The following is a 7,755-nucleotide window of genomic DNA, read 5'->3' as shown; positions in this document are numbered from 1 at the left end:
TGAAATGATCTTTTGAAGCTTAAACCATTGCTGATCCTTTGTTTTGTTTTTTCAGATTCAAGGAAACTTTTCTTTTGAGCTATTGATAGCTTTTAACAGTTTAGTATACTCCTATGAACAAAATTTGGAGCATATTTGTTTCTTTCTACCTGATTTCTCCAGCATTTAGAAACTATTTGTGAGTATTCTTAACTTATGGCAATATAGTTATTTCTATAAGTGCAATAAGAATCTGTTTTCACTTGTGACGTAAAACAATTGGAGAGACTAGTTATTTTACCAGGATTTTGACTGGAATGATGTGTTTTCCTTAAAGGAATCAAGCTTTACTTATGGAGCCAATAAAAGCCCTTTGGGAACAACTAGTCTCATGACTTGTCTGCATAATCCCTGTACAGGGTTCCTCACCTGTGGTAAGTAAAAAATATTACTTTTTAACAGGCTCAGAAGCCCTGAGTTTATCTTGAGACCTCAAAAGGAGAGGAATTCACCCAACTTATAGGTATTTGATGGTAAAAATCCATGACTGGGCTCAGCTTTAAAAAGGTCTTATCTGAGATTCCCTCTGTGGAACAAAATTCCAAAAAAATTAATTTAAAAGCCAAACAATCAGTCCAAGTATAATAAATTAAATCAATCCTACTATGACTTGTCTTTAATAAAGATAACAAACTAGAGAGGAAAATATATATTTCAAAAACTATAGTACACCTGTTGTTAGATTCTAGTCTTGCCTAATGCTTTTCAATTTTTATTATTTTCTACAGTTTGGGCTGAATTCTAATTTTCTTGGCTACAGTCTTCAAAATAGTGTTTTCCATTTTTTCTTTCCTTTAGAAAGGAAAAAAACTTTCCCCTGTTTTTCCTAATTTAGAGTCACTAAATACTAAGCTGTGCTTTCTTAAGGCCCTGTGAATGGAAGTTAGACAACTTAAACTTCAGAAAAAAATAACATACATATTTACATACACGAGCCACTTTCATATCTACCTACTGATGTATAGATTTCAGAGTAATGCAGCCTATATCAATTTTCTGGGATTGTTCTTTTGTTTGTTGTTGTTTTTCTGCCTTTATTCCCATATTTTCTCTTCATAGGACAAGAGACTTAACAAGCTACTAAAAATGCACTTTTCTCATAACTGAGGACCTACCAGTCTAGGAATCAACCATCCTAGTCAAGAGATATCAGATGAAACCTGACACCAGAGACTCATTTTCTTCTAAAATGCGTTCTCCAAAAGATTTTTTAAAAAGAAAAGGGGAGAAAAGTGAAAGGAAAATAAATCTTGGGACCTCAAAAATCACTAAGCTAAAGGGATAGGTCAAGCTGGGAACTGCTTGGGAAAAACCTGCCTTCCATTCTATTCAAAGTCACCCCTCTGCTCATTGAGATAAATGCATATCTGATTGCCTTCTTTGGAGAGGCTAATAAGCAACTCAAAAGAATGCAACCATTTGTATCTTATCTACATATGACCTGGAATCCTGCTCCCCACTTTGAGTTGTCCTACCTTTCCAGACCGAAACAATGTTCATTTTACATGTGTTGATTGATGTCTCATGTCTTCCCGAAATGAATAACACCAAACTGTGCTCTGACCACCTTGGGTACATATTATCAGGCCATCCTGAAGCTGTGTCGTGGGCACCTGTCCTCAACCTTGGCAAAATAAACTTTCTAAACTAACTGAGACTTGTCTCAGATATTTGGGGTTGACAACTCCCTCATTCACTCCTTCCCTCACTCCCTCACTTACTCATTCATCTCACTAACTCATTCACACATTCATTCACTCATTTACTCTCTCATTCTCTCACTCACTCATTCACTCACTCACTCCTTCACCCATTCATTCACTCATTCATTCACTTATTTATTCACTCACTCACTCATTCACTCACTCACTCGTTCACTCATTCATTCATTCAAAAACTCATTTATTCCCTCACTCATTCCTGTACTCACTCTTTCATTCACTAACCCACTCATTCTCTCACTCCCTCCCTCCCTCACTCAATCCCTCACTCACTCAATCACTCATTTATTCCATCATTAATTCACTCCCTCACTTCCTCCCTCACTCACTTTCTCATTCATTCACTCACTCATTCTCTCACTCACTCATTCTCTCACTCATTCATTCCCTCACTTATTCACTCCTTCACTCTTTCACTGTTCACTCCTTCATTCACACACTCCCTCACTTACTCATTCACTCACTCATTCACTCCTCATTACTCATTCACTCACTTACTCACTTGCTCACTTTCTCATTCATTCACTCACTCTCTCACTCATTCACTCCCTCACTTATTCACTCCTTCATCCCCCACACTGTCTCACTTACCCACTCACTCACTCACTCATTCACTCCTCATTACTCATTCACTCATTTCCTCACTCGCTCATTCACTCACTCACTCATTCATTCACTCACTTACCCATCTATTCACTCACTCATTCACTCCTCATTACTCATTCACTCACTTCCTCACTCGCTCATTCACTCACTCACTCATTCACTCACCCACTCATTCATTCACTCATTCACTTACCCAGTTATTCACTCACTCATTCACTCCTCATTACTCATTTACTCACTCATTCAATCACTTATTAACTCATTCATATGGGAGGAGATATTTTGGGGGGCGCAGGGGAACCCCAAGTGCAGAGGAGGGCCCAAAGGGGTTGAGCCCAGGCTGGGGAGGGGCCTACCAGCTGCAGAGCATAGTGTGAACATACTTGCACATCATTATTGAATTGGAAAATGAGATTCCAGAACCAGGCAGTCTTTCCTCTCTGGGTGCCAACAGCTAGAGTGTCTGTTCGTGAAACAGGGATATGGCCCTCGGCACAGTCAAGAATTGTGCCATTTGGGAGGCAGGAAATCGTTTCCAGAAGAGAGTGCTCCATGCAGATGGCTAAACTTCTGGTCCTGGAGAATCTGCAAATGCAGAAAACTTCAGGATTTAAAAGAAACCCAGACTTGTTCCCTTTTCCTAATTGTTCCCAACCCTTCTCTGAGCCTTTTCTCTTTTAGAGACAATGGAATGGGCTAGAATGTGCTGAAGGGTGCAGAATACTGGACAGGAATCTTACCTCTGGGGATGAACCACAGAGAAGTGATGAGGTGGGGAGAATTTCCCAGCCATGTCCAAACCAGTGGGAAGTTCCAGTTGGGAACATATTCCCCAAGGCACTGAACTATTAAAATAGAGCACGGACTTATCAGAATGGTGCATGGACCAATCAGAATTGACCACAGACCACACAGACTGGAGCATTGGCCAATCAAGATGAAGCATTTTCCAATCAGGATGGAGCATAGATCAATGAGAATGGATTATGAGATGATAAGCCAATTAGGATGGAGCATGGACTAATCACAATGAAGTACAGGCCAATCAGGCTAGAGCATTTTCCAGTCCGAATGGAGCCTGAACTTATCGCAATGGAGCCCCAGCCAATCAGACTGGAACATTTTCCCTTCAGAATGGAGCATGGGCAAATCACAAAGGACACCTGTCCAAATCCCAGCACAAAGGGAGCACTGTGTCCAACTGAGTGTCTATCATGGTGCTGCACTCACCAGGCCCCCTTCTTATCCTGCCACCCCAGGCCATGGGTCAGGAGACAGAGGTGTTTGGAGGAGCCAAGACATAGCCCCACTTCTGCCTTGCAATGGGACACCCACGCTGAGAGAGGACCATGAAGTGCAGAGGGACAGGAGCCCAGGGATGCGCTGTGTCTGTCTGTCCAGCTGTCTGTCTGTGCAGGAGCCCAGAGACCTCAGGCAGCCTCAAGCTTCCAAGCTAGCATTTGTGCTCCTCACATCTGGGGTTGATTCTAGGACAAGCTGATACTTACAGACACAGAAGGCGATTTAAATGTGTCCCCAGGAGCTGACAATGTAGTCTGGGGTGAATTTGTTTGTAAGAGTCTGTTGACATTCATTGTAAAAGATGAGTACTTCTCAATGGTCCTCACATGTCTCATCCCTGAGACGGAGGGGGGAACATCATTTTAATTGCCATACAGTGTGTGTTTCCTGAAGACTTTATGACTGCTTTGCAGTTTACCATCGAGGGGTAGATTTATAGCACTGTCTGCAGGTCCTTGCCTGCACTGGGCTCATCAGGCTCTAGGTAAAATGGAGAGGGTCTATAGGAGGTGCCTCTTAGACCAGTTATAGGATGAATCTATATGTAAAAATAAAGTCTTTTTTATGGAAGGAATTATTCTAAGGGAAAAATCCAGGGTCAAGCTGTATCTTTTATGTCCTCTATATTGCATGTCTATTTCTGTTACACAATTTGTTATTTCTTCAAATTTCCTATGGTAGTATGATAAATCCTCAAAGAACCTGTTTGGGATATAAAACTCTCCTTTCCACCCAGGTGTCTCCAGAGCTGACTTGTGGCTCAGGGCAAGAGGTAGGTCTGGGACAGTCCAGCCAGTGGTCAGAGCCCAGGCCTGCTGTGCCGGTCCAAATCCCAGTGCCGACCCTGACAGCTGTGCTGTGTGACTCCGGAGCCATCCCCACCACTGAGCACGGTTCCCTCCTCTGTAAAGCAGGGAAACTGATGCTCTCCCAGGGACACCACTTGGCAGCCATTCCCCCAGTGCCTGGAATAGCCCCCTGAGGATCACCCTTCACCCAGCCTCAGTCCCTGTGGTTTGAGGACATCCCCAGTCCAGGGGCAGATCACATGACCGAGTCACAGTAAATCAGCATAACGCCCACCTATGGGACGTGACTGGCTCAGGCATAGGGGTGTGAAGCCATCAGGGCCAATCAGATGCAAAAAGATTTTGGCTGAAAGGCTCTGGCCTTTCTCACTGACTGTGATCTGAGGTGGGCGTGGCACAGATTGCCCTGCTGGGATCAGTGGGCAGAGGCTGCTTGAGACTGGAATCCACCTGGAGGAAGCAGAGCCAGGAGTGGACCAGGCCTTGGTGATAGTGACCTGAGCTCTGGGTACACCCAAATCTGAAAAGAGGTCACTCTTGCCCTCCCCTAGAAGCACCCATTCATCCCCTTTGGGGCTTAGGCCCTGTGAATGGGGTTTGTGTCACTAACATCAATGAGGACAAGATGGGCCTATTTCAGAGAACAACCAGGGAACTGTAAGACAATGCACCTGAAACAGGGGGTGATGCTGGTGCCTGGCCACAAGAACCCTTAAATAGAGGTTGCTGTTGGTATACGGAACTCTCCTGCTGTCGGGGTGCCCCTCATTTCCCCGAGGTGTAGCAGGTAGAATGAACCATTTCAGCCTGACAAAGTCCAAATGGAAGTGTGAGTCTCAAATGTGGGCATCATTCTCATCAGTGCTGTTGTTGCTGCATTGCCCCTGACCCCACAGCCCCCGTGAGACACTTGCCTCACAGGGTGTCCTCAGTGGGTGCCCCTCTTCCTCTCCTGAGCAGTGGACCAGGCTCATCCCGAACTTCCTCCTCTCCACCTGCTCCTCGTCCCCAGGGTCAGCCCCTGTGGCTCAAAACACCTTCTACTGCTGCTGATCGCACACCCACACCCCTGCCATGTCACACTGACCTTCACCTATTTCAGTTTTCTTCCCTTATCACCATCTGAGGCTTTAACATAGGTTATTTTGGTTACTTTTTGTTTGCAATGCTAACAAGTCCAATAAGGGACAGGACTTGGTCTTGGTCTCGGCCTCAGTTGTGCCCCATTTGTTGAAGGTACAAATGGATTGATGAATGGATTGATGAATGGACTAATGGATTGCTGGATGGATGGATAAGGGGAAGAATGAATTAATGGATGAATGGATAGTTGAATGGATGGATGGATGGATGAGTGGATGCAAGGATGAATGGATAGATGAATGAATGGATGGATGGATAGATGGATGAGTGGGTGAATGAAAGAACAATGGAAACATGAATGAATGGATGAATGGATAGGTGAATGAATGGATGGATGGATGGATGGATGAGTGGGTGAATGAATAAATAATGAAAGGATGAGTGGATGAATAGGTAAATGAATGTGTGGATGGATGAATGGACGGATGAATGAATAAACAGACGAATGGATGAATGGATAGGTGAAAGAGTGGATGGATGGGTGGATTGAGTGGGTGAATAAATGAATGGATGAGTGGATGGATAGATGGGTACAAATTTGTACAGCTCACATTCTCCTTTCGAATGATTTTTCTGAGTCCTTCCCACTTTCACTAGCCCCTGGTCACCTGCCCAGTGTCCTGCCCACTGTGCCTCCTTGAACTCCATGAGGACCCTGTGACCTGCACTGGTCAGAGAAGGCTTCTTGGAGGAGGGGACTCAGGCAGAGCATGGAGGAGAGAAGAACTTGGGGGTGGGGTGGGGGCACAGCCTGCAGTTGTTGGGGAGGGGGCTCCATCCCCAGGTGGTGGGTGGGGTCTCACAGCCTCGCTCTGGTTCTGTTGGATCTGGGAGAGTGCTGGTAGCTAAAAATGCTTTTTCCCAAAACGTCTATAACTGGGCGATGGAAGGTTGGGCAGGTTCACAGCCCAGGAGGAATGAGGCCAGGAAGAAAACAGGATCCAGACCCAAGCATGTGCTGCTGATTAGAATATCGTTTGCATGGAATTCTTTTTTTTTTTTAAATATACTTTAAGTTCTAGGGTACATGTGCACAACATGCAGGTTTGTTACATATGTATACATGTGCCATGTTGGTGTGCTGCATCCATTAACTCGTCATTTACATTAGGTATATCTCCTAATGCTATCCCTCTCCACTCTCCCCACCCCACGACAGGCACCGGTGTGTGATGTTCCCCGCCCTATGTCCAAGTGATCTCCTTGTTCAATTCCCACCTATGAGTGAGAACAATTTGCATGCAATTCTTAGTGCTCCTCCTCTCCCCACCCGCTCCCTGCCACCTTCTCTGGGACTCAGCTCACAGCGCGGCTTGTCCCAGCCCCGTCAGACACCAGGGAGGGCACAGGCAGCACCACGAACACAGATGGGTCCCCAGTGAGTGTGGCCCTGAAGAAAGGAAGGGCCTCCTGGGGCTGGGCCACCCCCTGGTGGGCTCATGAAGACAGAGGGAGCCTTGGACTGGGGACAACAAGCCTGGTGTGCACCTGCTGCGACTGCCCAGCTGAATCTATGGTTATTGCCCTTTGCCTGACTGCAGGGGGCCCTCAGGAGAGGAGAGTCTAGGAACAATCTCAGCATGGTAGGGTTTGGGCCCCTTCTCTGCTGCCTTCCTTGGAGTTTCTTGTGTGAGAGAGGAAAGGGCTGCTTGGGCCACAGCACAGGAACCATGAGACCATAACTGGGGCAGTTTTAAGTCTCCAGGATTGTGAAAGTCATGGTGCAGGGAAGGAACTCGGCCCAGCCTCTCGGGGAGAGAGTGGGGCATGGACCCTCTCCTGTCCCTACAGTTCACAGCCCATGAGCCAGAAGTGGTCCATTTCATAACCGTGAAACCCTGGGGAGCACATGGGCTCCTGGAGAGGACCAGGGCCTCTTCTGCTGCCATTTGGGATGACACAAGTTCTGTAGGGCAGGTGAAGCCCGTGCAGGGTGGGAGCAGAAGAGCAGAAGGTGACACCCTCTGACACAGGCTGGGGAGGGACCCCAGGCAGCTGTGTGGGGAGTGCAAGGCCTGGGTGCAGGCAGCAGCCTGGGGTGTGTCCTGCAGGACCCCAAGGAGAGGCCACGGGTGTGGAAGAGAATCCCAGGGCAAATCTCAGGAGAGCAGCGCTGGGACGTGTCTCCCGCTAAG

This window comes from Piliocolobus tephrosceles, chromosome 10, assembly GCF_002776525.5.
Source record: "Piliocolobus tephrosceles isolate RC106 chromosome 10, ASM277652v3, whole genome shotgun sequence".
In the NCBI taxonomy this organism is placed as follows: Eukaryota; Metazoa; Chordata; class Mammalia; order Primates; family Cercopithecidae; genus Piliocolobus; species Piliocolobus tephrosceles.
Note: the sequence above shows the minus strand (reverse complement) of the source record.